General features: G+C 41.9%; 1 long non-coding RNA gene across 8 annotated transcripts in view; it reads right to left on the bottom strand.

Moving 5' to 3' along the window:
• Window positions 1–5,683: 5,683 nt before the first annotated feature.
• LOC116640130 overlaps window positions 5,684–20,043 on the bottom strand; it is a 101,520-nt gene continuing 87,160 nt past the window's right edge. For 7 of the 8 annotated variants that reach the window (XR_004300967.1, XR_004300970.1, XR_004300968.1 and 4 more), the window contains 4 exons: window positions 15,489–15,588; window positions 11,440–11,528; window positions 6,550–6,716; window positions 5,684–6,448 (listed from right to left, as the gene is read on the bottom strand). This is a non-coding gene — a long non-coding RNA (uncharacterized LOC116640130). The remainder of the gene's footprint in view (window positions 6,449–6,549; window positions 6,717–11,439; window positions 11,529–15,488; window positions 15,589–20,043) is intronic. The other variant, XR_004300965.1, reaches the window with a different exon arrangement.

Raw genomic sequence — 20,043 nt, 5'->3', positions numbered from 1 at the left:
CCCCTTAGTCAGGCCTTACATGTGCACGGGAGTGGCTCTGGTGATAAAGGTAGGCAAGTGAGGGTGTGGGCCTGCCTGAGCCCATTCCCACTCAGGCAAAGACACCTCAGAGGACATGCCTCCTTGGTGAGGTCCAAATTGTGACTAAAAAGATTAGGCTTTGCTATTTGAACCATGGATTCAGAGTAGCTGGGACCATCCAAGAAATGAGAGAAGAATTCTGATCTCTGTATTTCACCTTCTCAGAGGGCCTCACAGTTCCAACAACTGCAACATTTTGGGATTCAGATGTGTAAGACAATTTGGCTTTTCTTAAACTGCCCCATCCCAGATCCCACGAAAGTTAGCCTCTCTTGGCTAAGGTGATATTGTTGGGGAAAGCTCGGGTCTCCCGCTTGTGCTGTGACCACTGGCAAGACGGAGATGGACTCATTCACTCGTGGAGTGAGATCCCTTTTTACCGAGGCATTCTGTTCCACTGGCCAACATATTTATATGCACCTTACACCAGCGTACACTGAGATTTATTGCCAACCAATAACTCCGAAAAGGCCAGTGGCAGACTCACTCTCCAGAGCTGTTGGGGGATGCTGAGCCCTTCTCAAAGGCAACCACTATTGCACAAGTGGCCTCGTAGTTTCAGCAAGCATAAGAGTCTCAATACAACCACACAAAAATAAAGGAGGGGAGAAACTGAGCGAATATATACCTATCCTTGAAATCACGGGCATGCTGGCAACTTAGACTCATCCCATCCCACATGGGTGATAGCTAATTGCAGCCCACTGAGACTCAGCAGTGATTAATCTAAGCAAGTGTGTCCATTAAAATCTACTATCTGCTTTTAATGGTACTTGGGAAGATATTTAGAAATAAATATGTTCTCCCACGTAGAATACTTTGTAGGATGGAAAATTTTCCAAGAACCACTCACTTGAGCTTTTCATAAATTCCTTGATAAATATTTAAATCCTTGACTCTTGCCTGTGGAAATCTGGCTACTGTTTTCAGTCCTCACATTCTAGGGAACTTTCCCTGCTTGGATCCCTATAGTAATTTTGTATACACCATTCATTACATGTTATCTTGACCGACTTAGTAATGTTTAGCCACTACAGAATTAAACTCTCTTTCTTTTAGTTCACCTTTAACTATGTATGTGTGTTGGCTGTTTTCTTTTTCCCTATCCATACAATATATTTCTTAGGGTGATATGGCCTTCTACTTCTCTATTTTCTTCCATCTTCCTCCTTCTTTCCTTTCCCATTCATTTATTCACAACTATCTGAATACCTACCTAATGTCCCTAAGCATCAGGGTCATTACTAGGTTCTGGGATATATAGAGGTAAGCATGGGGTTTAAAGAACAAATTCAGGGCACCTGGGTGGCTTGGTTAAGCATGCGGCTGTTGATTTTGGCTCAGGTCATGATCTCGGGGTCGTAAGATCAAGCTCCGCATCAGGGTTTGTGCTGGGCATGGAGCCTGCTTAAGATTCTCTCTCTCCTTCTCCCTCTTCCCCTCCCCCCCTTTCTAAAAATAAATATATAAATAGGGGCGCTTGGGTAGCTCAATGGGTTAAGTTGCGGACTCTTGGTTTCAGCTCAGGTCATGATCACATGGGTCCTGAGACTGAGACCCATGTAGGGCTCCCCGCTCAGCGGGGAGTCTGCTTCAGATTCTCTCCCTTTGCCCCTCCTGCCACTTGCACACTCACTCTCTCTCTCTCTAAAATAAATAAATAAATCATAATAAATAAGTTAAATTATAATAAAATAACTCTGCATACAGATATGGTGTTGCTGATTTTCCCTATCTTCTATATTTTACACAGCAATACACTGACACCATTCTGTAATTTTTTTAAAGTTTCAGCATTTGTGTACTTGTGAAGTCCTTTTCTTTATTCACAAGTATTCTATAGACTTTAGTGATAAAGTCAAACGATAGCTTCTCTATGTTTAGAAGTTAACCCAGCACCACAGTTACAAGGGAACTGACAAATTTCCCCAAGCACATTGATATGCAAATGCGGGGAGGATACCACTCAGCCTTTTGCCAGTGGGCAGTTTCTGAGGAAAAGGCAGCATTTATCTTCCTGGGGCAGCCCATTTTCAGAGCACAAACTAAAATCCCATTGTGTGGAAGAAATGGAGAGGCAAAAGATAACAAAAATAATCTTTATTAGAATTCTCATTGAAAAAAATACAGAAAACCAGTAAAGAGGAGTATAGGTCAACAGTCAATATTAAAACAGTTCAAGGAAAAAATATATATACAGAAAAAAAGAACAGTGAAATAGGTCAATCATCAACATTAAAACAGTTCATTAAAAAAAAAAAAGAAGCTATGAATCCCACCGAGGCATTTAAGCCACGTATGGAAAGGAGGTACAGCTAGACATTCTAGAAGAACTGTTTTCTCTCTCAAAGGTACTGTTTTTAGACCAATGTCTGAAGGGAGGGGAGGACAGGAGATGGGGAGGGAGGGGAAGGGGAGAGGGAAGAGAAGGAGGAAAATCCGAAAACTAATAAATATCTCACGGGCTTTTTTCCCAACACGCTCAATCATTTGTTAGGTACTGTATGCATTACTTCATTTAATCCCTACAACAACCTTGCAAGGTGTATCACAAGAGGTTCACAGAGGTTAAATGACTTGCTCCAGGGCTCGAAGTTGAAGTGGTAGAGAGGGGAGAACCCGGCTCCACCCCAAAGCCCTCCTCTTTCCCTCTTACAGTAGGTGTTTCTCTCCCGCGCTACACCTGGAACCGGAAGGGGTTTAGTGGATTGATGGATCTGAGGAGGTGTCGATCTAGCCCACGCAACGTATACCTTTTTGGAGCTTGGGAGTAGAGCAATCTGGACCACATTTCCAAGAGGGCAAGTGTGATTTGACTATTTCTTCTTTGTTTCAGAATAGAGACCACCATAGGAGAAAGAAGCCGTAGGAGGACTGACCGCTGCCTACCAGACTGGTGGGCTCCTAACAGTTCTCCCAGAGCGCACTGGTTAATCGAAGACGGAGAAAAATGTATGATAAACAGAAATGTGCAAACCCGAATGTGCATGTAAATCGATGATCACGAAGATGAATCAACTCTCATAACCTAGATTCCTTAGCTGTCAGAAATCTAAGAATAAGGAAACTCAAACACCAAGCATGTAGCAGAGCTATCCGCTAAATCATTGCTCCGGCACGTTCACAGCCGCATAGGCAACGTTTTCTATCCTGATGGCCCCTTCTTAGTTGATGATTTTTCACAATGTATTTCATGGCTTCCATCCCTACATGAGACTTTATTACTATCACATAGGAATAAAAAGCCATAAAGCACTAGAGTGAATTTATCTTGGTCGGATGCAAAACTTATTTTCTTCACATGACTTCACAACCATTTCAAAGCTAACCAATCATTTCATGCTACATTAAGGAACATTTTAAACTACACATAAGTGACAGGAAGCACACTTAAATTGTGACATCACAAATTAACAAGATGTTATCCTTCAACGACATTCTTCGCTACAAGGACCAAGAAACAAGACCAGAGACACTCAGCAACACTCAACCATTGAATTCACCGAAAACAAAGGACACTGGGAAGAATTCCTGGAGAAAAGCTTATCACTTTGACACTGGACTTAGAAACACAGGAGGAAAGACGGAAGACAGACAAATCACTGACGCGAACTGAAACCAGGGGATTTCTTTCAAGCCTCTTGCTTCACCTTCTTCCCCAGGATGCTTTCCTATGGCCCACCGCCAGCTTTCAGACTTTGCATTCTGGAGCTGGTGGACAGGGTGGGCCTTAGCACCTGCTTACACTAAGTCAGCACTAAGCCTTCTACTCCTAAATAACAAAAAAGAAAAAAAAGAGAGAGAGAGAGAGAAACCCTAGAGCACGCTAAGAGACCACAAGTGCTAGCAGCTCATCTGCAGACCTCCGTGGAGGCAGACGCCATCCCCCCAGCCCCATCTGTAGAAGCCAATATCGATGCCAGAAATAATATGGTGCACTCAAGCTCTCAATGATCGAAATAACTCAGGCCCAGAGCCCAAGAATATTCTTTATGCTGCATTCAAGTGACATTGCTCGTGGAGTTATTAATGCACTTATAAGTGAGCACACTGAAACCAAGTCTCTTTGACCACTGATAACTCAATGCCCTAAGTCCCCGTGGGTTTTCTGGCCTTTCAAAAATAAACTTGGAATGCCTATTTACCAATTCCTAAAACAGTGCCCCAGACTAATAAGCACTGCCCTTTGCTTTTTAAAAAATACTGTATTCTTCAAAGTCAAATAAAAGAAACAAGAACTTGAGTTTCTCATGAGGAGTAAAGTCTAGGCAAGGTATTTCCACCTGGAGGTTACTCTAATGAAATCTTGGTTTATGTGAATCACAGGGAGGAGACTGGAAATAGTTAAATGAAAGGAAGTGCATACATAAATTCAATTATCATGCATGAAACATGCAAATGATTTAAGCACTGCATCTGAAACTCTACTTTATATTCATTAATCTCAGGTTGCACTTTTGAAGGAGAAAGACATGCTAATTGGGTCCAGATTAATGCACTCCCAAACCTCTCCAATTTGTTTTTAGGTGAGGGTTAAATGATATGTATTAAAATAAACACAGCTGCTCATCTGCCTCCACCTTCCACCTCCCCCACTCCACCTCTACCTCTGCCCCCAGCTGCCTCCCCTCCCCTACCTCACCCACCCAGCTGCCTCCCCCGCTCCCTGCCACAGCCCACTCCAGCTGCCTCCCCCCCCCCCCCCCCCCCCCACAGGCCATTCCCGGCAGGCTCCCCTCCCCTGCCACACCTCTCTTCCGGTAGGGAAGTGATTAAAAAGAAAAGATACTGGATGAACCAGCCTGTCTCTTAGCCTTTTCTATACCTTCCCTATCCCTGCAAGCCACCAAACTGCAGAAAGAACATCACATCCTGACGATGCCTAACTGCGGCATCGAGAATGGGCACAGATGGGCAAGCTGCCTAGCCTTTCCACAGACAGCGGGTTCTTTCTACGAGTTTGGGCCTGAGTCCTTGGACCAGTATGTATGTACTGAAGGGTAGTTTCGGAGTGTCCAGGCATGTCCTTGCTCGCGGCCAAAGCTCCTGCAGGCTGACATGGTGATCCTGTGACTCGGATATGTGGGAAACTAGAGAATGGAGAGCAGACTTGGGGTTTGGGGCTGCTGCTCTTCCCCTGTGGCTGCCTGGGCTAGCAGAAACTGCCGGAAAGCAGGGGGGCCTCAAAAGGTCTTCTGAAAAGATCCCCTGCTTTCCCTGGCAAAATTATCCTTAAAAGAAGAACATTACTTACATATTTACTTATTTACTTGTTTATTTTTATTTCTTGGAAACATTAGTTTGGGACACAAAGAAATAACATGTTTTGGGGGAAATCGTATCTTGTGAATAATGATGCTTTTAAAATAGTGAAACATCCAAAATTTTTTTTTCTTGTTTTTTTGGACCTGATCTTTAGAAAAATGAGACAAAAGAAGAGGAGCTATGGCCTCCTGGGAGCAAACGTGGGCACAGAAGGGTCCTCTTTGAAGGAGAAGGCACCAAGGGGTTAAACCAGGCATGGGGTGGGGGGGAGGGGAGGAGAAGACTTCAAACTAATTTCACACTGAAAGTGATGTTTAATTTGAATCATGCTCTTCCCAAAGGGAAAAGGTTAGTCTCATCACTGGGCTCCTATCCTCCTCCCCCTTCTCCTTTCATATGAATTGAAAATTCAGATTGACCATTAATCATGATGTGACACATTCTTTTTTCCTGGTCCAAAAATCTAATGAAAGCCTCTGACCACATCTGAGAACACATTGGCTGGCCTAACCCCCCAACCTACGAGCACAACGGAGAGATGACAAGAACAAGGGCACATACATACACAGAGACAGAAAGTACTAGACGGGCACTCACAGCGAGACACACAAACACGTACAGCGATTAATAGCCTTCGGCTCCGGAGAGCCCCTCCGCCTAAATTGACTTTTGCATATTTGCAAATGTAAAATTAGTCATAGTAAATAACAACAAGGATGAGGCCGATATTAAATCTGTCAATGTCCTGACAAATGCTGTGAGCACTCTTTAGTAAGGAAAGACGCACGATCGTCAATGCTCCTAAAAGAGAAAATGATTACACGCTAACCAAACCCTAAGTACAAGCTAAAGATATTCACTTCATGAAGCCATTCCTCAACTAGCCCCTTGGCACTTGCTGGAATTATTCGCAGCACGAGCTCTACTTTCTCATTTTCTGCTGACTCCATGTGGGTAATTTCTTTCTCATGATTAAAAGTGAGCTTGGCAGATCCTTCAAAGCATGGCTTTAGGTGTGGTGGAGCTCCAGTGCATCCTTTGTCTAGGGCAGGTTGCTAATAATTCATCAGTGGACGGGCAGGCCAGGGGAATATTCACGCACCTAAAATGATTTTTTTTAAAAAGGCAAACTTTATAGATATCTTTATATAAACATATTTTTATACAGAAACATGCAGCTGACAGATGAAATGAACTGTTTACCTTGGAAAAGAATAAATAGGCAGGCTTTTCTCTTCCAAATAATCACTCCGGCCTTTCTGAATGTCATCCAAAAGCGATTCTGCTTCCTTCGACTTATCCAGCATCTGAGGCTGTGAGATAACCCTCGTAGCACTGGCCTCCTTCCCCAGCCCTTCATTATTAGCCTCCTGGTGGGTGAGATAGAATACAGTGAATGTAATAACCGTACTTCACACAACAGGCTCGCTCTCTCTTTTAAATTGAAAATCCCCTTATTACAAAACAAGGGGTGTTCTTTTTCTTCTACCTTTAAGTAGGACTGCCACATTCATTGCTTTTTACAAAAACGCAGCTGCTTTTTAAGCTACAGATAAATAGAATCGGCTAGGCGGTAATTCGACTCAGTCTGAATGCATTATTTTCTAAGACACTTTGGCGAGGGGCTTTTTATTATAAACTGGAATGAACAAGGGAAGTCCTTTTCTCTTCTAATTATGAATGTGTTTTGTTCCCTACTATTAACCTACAATGTCAGATTGATCTTCCTCTTCTTCTTCTTCCTCTTCTTCTCTTTCTGCAGCCAGTTCAATAAATCAACATATTTCTTTTTTTCTGGAAAATTAGAGGGCTGATGATTAAGTCTTCATGAACTCCAGTGACAAAAATAAAAATAGCACAAGGGACAAGCAAATGCTGTAACCACAAATAAAGACAACAAAGGGGCCCTCTGATGTCCAAGGTGACGAATCCTGTTTTGACACTGAAAGTTAAGATAAAAGGGATTTACTTGTTCATTTCATTTAATTAATTTAATTTTAATAAAATTAAGCTTTCCAGTCATTTGCATAAAGCTGATCTTCTTATACTCATTCACTTAAAAAGAAGATGTAATAAGAGGGTAACATTTCCACACAGAGTGCCCAAACCTCTTGTGTTTCTTGTTTACTTGTTCATTATGTGTGATAGTTGGTAATTTTATCAGTCATCCCTTGCTTCTGGAAGCAACACGATGAAGAATTAAACAGAAGAGGAAACACTCTGATAAAGCGTATTCAATTTGAACTTCTCCTGACATTGCTTTAACTCCAAAGATAAACACTGAGAAAAATGGGGGAGTTCCTAATAATATTAAAGGCAGTCTAGAAACTCCATTAGCCTAGGTGTTGGTTTAGTTTTGATCCCCATGTTGGTATTTCTGACTACAATATTATCATAGACCACAGTGGCTATGCTCTGCGTCTATATGGATATATCGTCTAGCCAACGGGAAGAAATCCCACGGGGTATCAGTGGGGTTCCAATTAAGGAAAAATAAATACTTCTGCAACCTGGACAGTAAGTGGAGATCTCCAGTATATCACAGAAGCCCAGACAGGTGCCCACAACTAAATCTATAGATTTAAAGCCGATGCCATCAGCTTCCTTCCTTTAGCAGTACTGGAAAGCAAAGTGTTGGAGATGAACTGTGTGTGGCAGATAGTTTCGGAACAATTTCTCCTTGTTCAGATTATTCTGAGTTTATTTCCAGTAAGGATGATAGTGGGAATCGAAGGGGACCTGTGCAAACATAAAGGCTTTCATGGAAGAATTCTGTGCTGGGATCACATGCATATTTAAGAGACCTCAGAGAGAGAGAGAGAGAGGGAGAGAGGGAGGGAGGAGAGGGAGGAGAGGGAGGTACCTTGAAATCATCTTTCCATCTAAAACCGCGCGGCTTCCTGCATAGTTCTGTTTGAAATTTTTAAATGGGGATACTTATTACAAGTGAGATGCAGTCCAAATTTTCAGAGCACCCACTCTAGGAAGAGATATATTTGCAGTGAACGGTGCTGATGGAGCTTCTGAGAGTCTACCACCCTGCTGAAGATTTGAGTTCGTTTTCTGTCTTCTGATATGCCTGGGAACAAAGGAGCCCCCATCAGGATACCAGCCTCGGTCTCAGTGACTACTTGAGGCTGTGGCAACAGAAGCCGCCCAGTTTCCCTGGAATAAATAACCAAGCCCCTTCACTGAGAAACAAATTGGAGTATATTAGTTATCGCTGTAAGAGTGAAATTGAATCCTCGGGCATCAACATCTCCATTGAGCCAGGGCCACAACAGCAAGCCGGCTTCGGCAATCGGGGATGTTTGTTTTTGTAATATTGATATGTGAGGCAAATAGGAGAAGAGAAGAGACCTTAATTGAAGGAGTTCAGTCCTGATTTAGAAACATAATATTTGTAGAAATCAGTTGTGCTGGGTTACTCAGAAAAAATATCTTTGTCTCTCTGCTCCCCTCAATCCATTCTTTCTCCCTGGTAAGTCATTAACTCAGATGAGAGACAGATTAGGCCGGGCTGAACGTGAGCTTGTCAGGACAGCATAGAATCACCATCTTCTGCCGTCTGTATGATTGTTTTAGGGTAATAAAAATTATCTTGTGTGAAGATAATATAAGCCCCTGGAGGCAGAACTCTTGGCCCTTATTAAACTTCCAAAATCATGAAGTAAGTAGCTCTACCAAAAGCAACTCTATGACTAAGGAGAAAAGAATGTCTGTCCTGTTGCAGGAGACACAGTGGGACGGTGCTTTAACAATTTGGTCTCCTTTGGTTCTCTCTTTGAGAAGCCAAGTGAAAAAGGAGGAGGTGACAGGGGAGGGGGAAAGAGGAAGAGGAAACGTCAAAAGCCCATTGGGTACAAGTGAGTTATTTCCTTCCTTTTCACGTAAAAACAATTCTCGTCCCACCATGCCCCTGCCACTTGGAAGCAGACTCAGTTTCAACCATTTTAAGCATTTCTCTGTGCCCCAGTAAATTGGTAAATTGAGAATAGTTGGGCCCGTCTTACTGGGCTCCTCGGAAGATGAAGTGTGTGGTTTTGAGTCATCTAGGGCACACCCAGTAAATAGCACTTACCCAATAAGAAACAACCATTCCTATTCATGGCACTGCTAATCAGGCTTCTCATTCCCCTTGTGCCTCTCCACCTGGAAATTCCTCATTTGTCCTCCAGTCATGCCCCAAACTCTCAGAATACCCAGCAAGACAAAATAACCCATGACAAATGGACCCCTGCTCCACCTCATTCCTCTCTTCCACCAAATTCAAATCACTTTACACTTACAGGGGAAGGGCTGAACACTGATTTTGTTTTACCTCCAGGTCCTGCAGGGTAGGGAAGATCTGAGAAATGGGAAAGAGGACGTGCTCAACGTGTAAAAATCCAAACCCCTAGGCCAAGCCACCTCCTGTTCTGAGAGGGTTCATGGGTATGGCCAAGTCTGCAATTCACTAAGATAGGAGGTCCCCAGGGAGAACTTCAAATCCATTTGGTTTTGGAGTTGTTGTCTCCCAATCCCAAATTCAAGTTAGTGAGCATACCTTGCACGCCCCACCTATGGTTGAGCCCCATCCATGGTTGAGCACGTGTGCACAGGCGTATACACACCTGCATGAACAACCTATCAGGAGTACCACTTGTCAAGAATAGGAACAGACCTGCTCTAGTACCTCACCTGGAAGTCTTCATTCTGCCCCAGCTGGGGATAAAAACACTGCACCACATTGCAAATAGTGGGTAAATCTGATTTTGCAAAACTGCCCAAATACTTCGTCTTTACTAAACAAAATACCAGTTAACCACAACCGGGTGGTAGAAGGACAACATTAGGACTGTTGTCCCTTTCAAGGTCAACATCTATTATCAAGATGGGTTGAATTTCCTAAGACAAAATAGCAACTTCAAAAAACACTCATATCCTCTTTTTCTTTTCTTTTTTTTTTTTTTTTTTAAAGTAGGCTCCACACCAAGTGTGGATCCCAACACGGGGTTTGAACTCACGACCCAGAGATCAAGACTTGAGCTGAGATCGAGAGTCAGACGCTTAACCGACTGAGCCACCCAGGCGCCCCAAAGACACTCATATTCTTAAACATACTTTGCACAATTCCTTTTAACTTTCACCAATTCCATTTTTTTAAATGAAAAAAAAAATTAGGCTATTACGAAGATGAACTTCTGCGTAAGTATACTCACTTTCTTTTCAGAAAAAAATACATTGCTGCGAGTGAAAAAAATGCCTGCTCTTCATCCTCTTCCCTCTAAACCTATTTTCTGAATAGAGTTGTTTGAAATGATCTCATTTCTATAAAGCCAAATATCTTACGATGATCAAACTTGACAATTACTGTGCAAGCAAACACAGGCTCTTAGAAGGGCAACTTCAAAAAGATTTCTTCCTGCTGATGGCTATTTGCCCACGAACAGAGAGGCTCCAGAAAGAGGCTCCAAGCTCCACTGACCACAGGAACTTCCAGCCAAGATTCTAATCACCGCTGCACAAGGCAGTCTGAAGGCGATGGAGGGGAGCAACAAGACACAGTATGTGTTGAATTTGGTGTGTCCTACAAATGAGGAAACACTGATACTGCCCCAGAATCACATTCAGCATGGAGATGCTCTCAATATGAAAAAGAAGACAAGCTTTTTAACTCCTTGTCAAGGTTTCCTGACATCCAACACTTTCATGAGGTCAAGAAATGTGTCCCCAGCTTCTGTTTTCTGTTCTCCTTCAGGGAACACAGTGAAGAATGGGGCCGCCCAGCTGCCTTTTAGCACGTCACACTTGGATGACTCCCATCCTTACGGGGGCGGAGGTGGGGGGTGTTGGAGGAGAATGTGTCCATTGCATTTGGACTCACAGAATAAAAAAATCAAAATCAATTGAACACAAAAGAAATTCACATATTTTTGCCTCTTTAATATTCTACGGGGTGCCTGTGGTATAGTTAAGTTGAAAAAGTTTTACATAATGAAGATTACTGAGGCATAAATCACATAGGTAAAAACTGAAATGTAAGACAGAGATGAAATCTACAAGCTAATTAAATTCAACAGGGGCTTCTGAAAAGACAACATGCCCACTAACCTTTCCATGCCAATATTTTGTTTTTCAAGGGGCAATAAGTGCAGAATTGTCACGGTTGTAGATTCCACAGCGTGATCCTTTAGCAAAACCTGAGGGGGGGGGCGGTAGGAGAAAAGATTAGATGCATGGATTTCTGTGCTGAATGGATGCCAGAGCCAAGATGCAAAGAACAGATAAGTTAGAGATTCGGAGGAACTAAATTTGAAGCCAGCCAGTAAAACGGATTGAACCTTATTACCTCTAGTCACTGAGAAATTCCCGAGACAGTTGGATGCAATTTGAAAAGGTCAGAAAAATATTTCCTGCACAGCATTACTGCTTCATGGTTTAAGGGTGTACATTTGTGAGATGCCAGCTCGAATCATTTTTATTGACTTTGCTTTCCAGAGACAGACGGACAGTCTGGGAAGCAAGACCACTAGATAAGAGAAAGGCAATCTTATAAATGAAAATCTCTCTTATTTTGCTCTCTCACTTGTGACTGTGAACAATCCCCAATCTTGCCCATTTGAGGAGAAATCCCACCAACTTCACAGAAGAATGACAGAATGCAAAGAAAATCTAGGAAGGTATTGCTTTAATTTTAGTAAAGCGGTCTCACTCAATTGCTGTTTATTTAGCCTCTACTCTATGCTAAGCTTTGAAAGGGAAAGGATGATGCACTTTAATCCAAGTGTGAATGATTAAAATGAAACACCACAAAATACACCAGGGTGTGGATATTAATTTATTGTCGGCATTTCCTTTGAGGGATGGCTTCGTGAAAGAGGGAAATCCACAGGAAACAGTAAGAAGTAAATGAAACATATAAATATATACTCAAGATATTGTTTTAATGAAGGCTCTGTGGGGATTAGAACCGTTCCAAATACAAAGAAAAAAAGATTTGTCATTTTACTTTAAAAGACGCTTGTATGCAGTAAGAATCTTTGTTAGCAAATACATTTGCAGGTCTTTTTGGGGGCATGCAAGTAGAAGTCAAAACTGAGTTTCCAATACGTAATGGCATGATCCATTCTAACCCTGTGAAGGTTTAATTAACATCTGACTTTTCTGTCTGTGTGGAGCCATGTGTTTCAGAGGCAAACACAAGACTATTTACTCTTCTCTTGTTTGGCAGTGAGGCTGAAACTTTTTAATGGCCTACAGACCCAACTGCAGGCTTTCTTACGGTGTTCTGGCTCCGTGAAGATGACCTGGCAGCTCATGAGGGCTTTTCAACCAGCAAGACGGCTTTTCTTTTTTTTTTTTTTTAAGATTTTATTTATTTATTTGAGAGAGAGAGAATGAGAGAGAGCGAGTACATGAGAGGGGGGAGGGTCAGAGGGAGAAGCAGGCTCCCTGCCGAGCAGGGAGCCCGATGCGGGACTCGATCCAGGCACTCCAGGATCATGACCTGAGCTGAAGGCAGTCGCCTAACCAACTGAGCCACCCAGGCGCCCAGGACGGCTTTTCTTATAGAAAGCCTTCGTTCTGATCCATGCCACGCCTCATGAGATTCAGGAGTTTCAAACTGTACCCTGTAATCAACAAGCCACCACTACCAGCAACATAGGAAGCCAATCACAAAACAGCCTTTCATAATCTCGGGTACCCGAAAGACAAGGGGAAAAGCCAGCTCACGGGCGGGACGTCTGAATTCTTGGCAGGATCCAAGTGACTTTTTTTTTTTTTTTGTCCTATCTTACCTGAATATATCTGGTTAGATACAAGCAGTACAATTTGGTGGACTTAAAAAAAATTTTTTTTTCACCTTGTGCGACATCATAGATTTAACCACAGAACGTGTTATGGACACTTTGTGATGGTTCAGAGGCTTCCAGGGAATCACACTTAAAACTTGAGTTTTTCCACATCTTCATTTCCTAGGCCCTGTGTTACTAGCAGAAAAAGTATCTAATGTGTGCATCTTTTGATTTCCACTACCTAAGTTCTCCCTGAGGGAAAATTTTGAGCATTACTCCCAGCCACTAATATCATTAATCATGACAATAATAACAATCCTAAAAGTAGTATCACTAGTAAAAATAATGATAATAGAAGTAGTGACCATTAGTTGAGCATTTACTAGGTGTGGGCACCATGCAAATTTATTGTCTCATTTAATCGTCGCAGCTAAATAATTAAATAAAATGTGATTTTTTTTTTCCCTCCCATATTAGCCAAGAGGACAATGAGGCTCAAGGAGATCAAGAAACTCATCTGGGTCAGAAAACTAGAAGGTATTCATGTGGGCCTCAGCTCCAGGCTTATCTGATTTTAGTCCTTATTATTCAAAGCTGTGTGCTTTGAATCATGTCCCCTGAGCATTACAGGACCCAGGAGTCCCGCTCCTCACAGATCACAGCATTTCAGGAGCTGCGCTGAACCAAATTTCATTGCTAATATGGACTGAGTCATGCCCACCAAACATTGGCTGACAGTCCACACAATACAGCCACCTTCTAGAGCTACGGGCTAACAGGTGTTGATAACGATCTGTCCTGTCCTTAGGGAATTTAGTACATGAAGGGAAGAATACACTCAGAGCAGCCTCCCTCATCAGACGGCATGGTTCACCCACACCTGATAAATTTTGGAGCCGAATTGCACGCGACTTGCTTTTCTATTTGAATTGTCTTTGAATTACGTTCAGAGAAGAGCAAGAAGAGAAAGTTTCTTCTTAGCCGGGGCTGCATTAAGGTTGAATGTGTTAGTTCAATGAATCCTTCTTTGAACCCAATTTTAAAAGGGAAGATGAAGATGGGTAGCTAGTTGGTTATAGTCACAGGCAAATAAGTAGAATGAAAAGAAAAGAATGATGGGTCACAAAGGCTTAGCACACCAACTATGGCAGGTCTTCTATTGCAACAGCATGTACCAGGTTTCAACAAACTGTTAGCGTGCCTTTAACTGACAATCAGTTTTTCTAACCAATTTACCACACGTATCCCCAGCCGTGATTCTACCTATGTGTGGAGAGGTGACGACTTAAGTGTTGAAATGCTGGCTGGCAGTCCCAGCACACGTGGTCCGGGCACCTGTCTACACCTGCCTGTAGTAGGTGCCCTCTGAGCCCCCCCTGTCTGGAGGAGCGCCTCGGTTACTTGTCAGGCTCCCTTTCAGAGGAGACCTTTCTTCCCACCCTGAAAGGAAACTCTCCTCCTGACAAAGCGGCCTCGGAGGCTCGAGAGGCATTAACAGGAGCCAAGAGGAGAAACAGCTGCTGCCGGGCAGCACTTCTTACAGAATGAAGTCATCGTTGAGGTCCTCCAAGGGAAAGCATTTAGAAACTAGAACTGAAATTGGGCGCAGCTAGTGAGAGGTAGAGAGAAGAGCAGGTGAAGAGGAGGCTGCCACACACAACGAACTGAAGTCTGGAGGATGAATTCCCCAGTGCTTCTGATTCTTTGCTTTGCCCTAAGTGCAGAGCGGGGCAGAGAACAATACAGAGAAGGGTGAAATGGGGGCCTTTTCTTTGCACCCCTGAAGTGCTCGGGGACAAAAGGCATCTAATTCTGAACCAAGGGGGAAATGTAAAATACCCTCCAAAGTGATCTAAGTTTTAATATCTCATGTCGAGGAGTCACTTTTTAAGCCTCGGTTATCTTCCACAGAAGATGCCCGAAAAAATGTTTTTAAGACAGGTTAATTGGCTAAGGTCTTATGGTTTGTTTGTTTTTTAATTGCAACCTACTCTCAAAACAAAGTACAACAACAACAAAAATCTCTGTAAAGAAAAAGCTGGAAGAAAACATCAAGCTAGCTTATATGAAATTCCTCTTTTACCAGATTCTTCCTGTGAGCAGATACTCAGCTTCAGGCATTCATATCATTAGAATTAACTTTCTAGCAATGATGCTAAGAAATGATGACATATAATTAAAATATGGTATTTATAGCAGTAGAAGCAGTTACACCTCAGACGCCAAGAGAATGAAAACAGCCTTTCCTTTCTCATCTCTGGATCAAACATAATAATTTAGCAATTTCTAAAACCCCATTATTAGACTTTTATTTAAATTATTCTTCCAACACTTCAATGTCACAATGTTAAATGCTTTGTGTACCTGGCTGTCCTTCTCAAGAGGATTTTGGTAGCATGAGAACCCAAATGTTATCCCGGTCCATTTTCTTTGAATTACAGGAACCTCCAGAGTGTATTCTTTCCTACATTGGGAGATAGCATGGATTAAATTTTTCTGAATAATTTTCAAAATCAAATTTGAAAGTTTTCATGAGAGATGATCCTCCCCAGTGGGTGATATGAAGCATAACCTAAGGGGAAAACATGAAAATAATTAGCATAAGATATATTAGCATATAGATGCCTTTGAAATAATAAACAGCAGAAAACCAAAATGCTTATCCTCAAAAGAAAGTTATGAGAAAATATGAAATTAATATACACTTCTCGCATGACAACCTCAGCCTGAAAGCCAAAAAGAATATTCTCATTCAGTGAAGGGTGGGATGGCCAGGGAGATGGAGAAATAACCCCCAAACCACCTTTCCTACACTCTGTTTTCTTCATCATCGCTACACCAATATTCTCTCTTTACCCTTACTCCATGCTACCCCTTTTCCATTTTAGACAAAAAAAAAAGTAGGAAAACAAGTGTCTTCCTTTTACTTCTTCTAAGAGCAACCACCGAGTAGACAGATCCAATATTCTTTCTCTTGTTTTTTTTCCCTCCTTTGGCTAACCTTCTATCTTTCCCTAGATGGCATAAGAAATGCCAGGCTTGGCAATTCAATTATCAAGAGGACTGAGGAGTTTCAGATGAAAGGGGGACAGGACTTAGCGTTTGCTAACCGTGGACCATAAACACCACTGATTATTTTTAAATTTCGAGTTGGTACAGCCAACTTGGTAGTAAGCTTGGTAGTATGCTTGCATATGAGCTGTGAAAGGAAGAATATGGTCTTTGAAAGCAACCCTCACTTAAAAATCTGATCTGGGTAACCTTGGAAAAATTCATTAAGCACAATTAGCTTCAGGGGTGCCTGAGTGGCTCAGCTGGTTAAGCGTGTGAGTCTTGGTTTTGGCTCAGGTCATGATCTCAGGGTCCTGAGATTGAGCCCAGCATCGAGTTCCATGCTCAGCATGGAGTTTGCTTGTCCTTCTCCTTCTGCTCCTCCCCCTACTCTCTCTCTCTCTCTCACAAAAAAAAAAATCTTAAAAACATGTAAAAAAAAAAAAACCCAATTAACTTTATATTTCTCTTTCTACACAATAGCGATAGTGTTGTCTAATTTCCAGATAGTTGTGACAAGTAGAGGTTATATAAAAAAGACCTGGAATACAGTAGGGGCTCAATAAAGGAGCCCCATTCCTTCTTCAATGGTTTAGTGAAAACTCCATAAATTTTAAATTCTGGGATTTGGTAAGCCTTCTCTCACACCCCCACTTTGCATGTATATAGATGAATATATGGTCTAAAGACATTTATTAAGGAGAGAAGGAGAGATGCCATTAAACAATGATATTTTGTTCTGGGTCCATGGGATCCAACCACACTTTAAACTATCTGATACAGGTGAATTCCCTGAAGAAGCCCCTTCTGGGATGGTCAAAATACAGTCAGTGTCCCCATATCTGGACACCATCTACATTATTTCAGTTCTTTTAATATTTAGTTATTTTTAACGGCTGCCTATACAGCATTTAGAACATTACGAGCGGGTCCTTTGCCAATAATACCATTTGATTTTCTCAAGTTGTTTTCAACTTTGAACTTCTGAGTGATACTAATTACTTAAACATTGTGTGTGTTGGTCTCTTGGCATATAAAATGCAAAGGAAACCTTTACAAAATACGGAATTCTGTAGAGATTTGAAACGCCAACTTGGTTTAAGTCACTTCATTCTCTTTCTGTGGAGCACAGATTTTGAACTTACCCTTTATTATCGAATACCTGCTTCTATGTCAACAATTACAGGTCCAGCAAAAAATACCCATTGATTTCTTGAATGTTTATATTCCCTCAACAATATCTAGCACGCGGCTGACACACAGTAATGAGATTGGGATGGGGAAAAACCCTCATGTATGTTTGTTTGTTTGTTTGTTTGTTTTTCACAAATATGCTACCTAGTTGAGTTTGTGATAAGCATTTTGCTGAGAACATTTTGGTTGCTTTGCATGAACACAGACTGTCCTCTGTTCACATTTGCCTGATTAGACTTACCTGACTGGTCATCTTCAGGCAGACATCATTTGCAGGACATCCCTGCTGAACGTCCTTTAATCCTTATCTTTTTTCTCCACTAGGGCCTAACAGAGACCTAGCTTACTGCCCTTGAGGGCCAGTTTAAAAAAGAAAATGTTTAGAAAGACCCACGCCGGTAAATAAACCAAAAGCTAGTTTTCTTTGGCTTTTGGGATTTGAAAGTATTTTGATTGCCTGCATGCTTTCTGAGAATGACTCCGCTGTGACTCCGCTGGTTATGATGGAAAAAGGGCCTGTTTCACAAATCAAATCCATACATATGTATACAGAAGGTATTCTCCACGGGCTAGCAGTCAGATGCCAGCAAGGTAAAACATGTTCTCTTCTGCAATTTGGAAAGGATTTGAGACTCTACCAATTTGTTCCTGAAGGATACTTTGACTTCTTACGGGGCCTTGTTTTAATGCTAATGATGTGCAGATGTGTTTGTTCTATGTTGTTTTCAGAGTTTAGAACCATTCGAGGTGAGTAGCAGGGAACGGGCAAGCCAGTCTTCCTGCAAAATCTAAAACTTTTTCCGTTTTGTTGATATTCTCAAATCGTTCTTCCCAAAGTTTCTTTCAGAACTTTCAGAGTTCTGTTAGGGCTTGATAACACAAAAATAAACCTTCCAAGTCAACCTCCACTGGTTATTTTTTAAAGTCAGGTGGTAGATTTTTCATTTGTCTCATACATAGTCAAAATATTTTTTTCTTCACTTCCACCACAACAAAATAGTCAAAATCACAAAAATGTACTTTGATGCTAACATTTCCTTGACTAAAAACATAGGTGGGAAGATTAAATCTCCCGCCAACACACAAGCATATTCTTCAAATATTCTCAATGACTAGGAATATAAGTCGGCAGAAAGAGCACTGTTCATCTGCCTCGGATATAAGCCCTTCAAGGATGAAGATGTGGAGTATATGATGGAAAAACAACAATGATTAGCTGATAATAATAATGACTGAGGCATTATCTCCTTCAGCTCTACTGAAATCATCCTCTTCCATTTCCTACTTTCTCTTGCCCAGCAGTGACTAAGTGCTCACACTGCACCCACAGATAGTCCTTCCTGTTAACTGGAATGTTTTGTCACTGGCTGAACTGGTGTTTCAATAAGAAACTGGCATATTCCTGTTTCTCACCCCATCTGACCACACAAATAATTTATAAAAATCCATGCCTCATTTATCTCTTCTTCAGCTCTAAAGCTGTTAGACATATTTACGTGGAGTCATGGTAACACCGCAGTATTAGACACATTAATGAACAGACCCGTTCATCCCTAGAATTTTTTTCCTCATCAAATTCCATGACCCAAGCAACCAAGATGTCTTTAAGTAGGTAAATGGATAAATAAATGTGGTATATCCAGATAATGGAGTATTATTCAGTGCCAAAAAGAAATGAGCTCCCAAGCCATGAAAAGACATGGAGGGACCTCCAATGCAGATTATTAAGTGAAAGAAGCCAATCTCAAAGGCTATATACTGTTTGATTCCAACTGTATGATGGTGTCAAAAAGGCAAAACTACAGACACGGAAACGAAATCGGTGTCTGCCAAAGGTGGGGTGGGGAGGGGAAGAGGTGAATAGGCAGAGCACAGAGGATTTACAGTGCAATACAAATATTCTGTATGATATCAGAATGATGGATATATGTAATTATATGTTTGTCCAAACCCACAGAACGTACATCACCAAGAGCGAACCCTAAGGTAAAGTATGGACTTAGGGTGATTAGGATGTGTCAATGTAGGTTCATCCTTGGTAAAAAACAATGTACCCTTCTAGTGAGTGGTGTTGATAGTGAGGGAGGCTGTGCATGTGCAGAGCAGGAGGTATACGGGAAATCTCTGTACCTCCCTCTCAATTTTGTTGTAAACCTATCGGTGCTCTAAAAAAATTGTCTTTAAAAAAAAAAAAAGCCATGATCTGCTATATTTCTGGCCTTGTCATATTAGAGTCCCGATAAAAAAGCAAATATTCTCAGCTCTATACTCTGATTACCTGCTGGCTTTTCTGTCTCCTAGAAGAGCTTGGGGGCAGCTGGCAGCCAGTGTCCGAGAACCCTTTCCACAGTCACCAACCAGAGAGATACAGGAGAGAATGTCTACGTTCCTTAAGGTCAGGCTCAATCACGGATTAGTTCAAAAATATTTTTTTCCAAAATCTGTTCTCTGAAGGTGGGACAAGCCTGCAGGTGTTATTATGAATTCTTTGCAGGGGCGCCTGGGTGGCTCAGTCGTTAAGCGTCTGCCTTTGGCTCAGGTCATGATCTCAGGGTCCTGGGATCGAGCCCCACCTCGGGCTCCCTGCTCGGCGGGAAGCCTGCTTCTCCCTCTCCCACTCCCCCTGCTTGTGTTCCCTCTCTCGCTGTGCCTCTCTCTGTCAAATAAATAAATA

Source organism: Phoca vitulina, unplaced genomic scaffold, assembly GCF_004348235.1.
Source record: "Phoca vitulina isolate PV1807 unplaced genomic scaffold, GSC_HSeal_1.0 scaffold19, whole genome shotgun sequence".
Taxonomy (NCBI): Eukaryota; Metazoa; Chordata; class Mammalia; order Carnivora; family Phocidae; genus Phoca; species Phoca vitulina.
The sequence above is the reverse complement of the archived record's forward strand: the minus strand, read 5'-3'. Positions and strand labels throughout refer to the sequence as shown.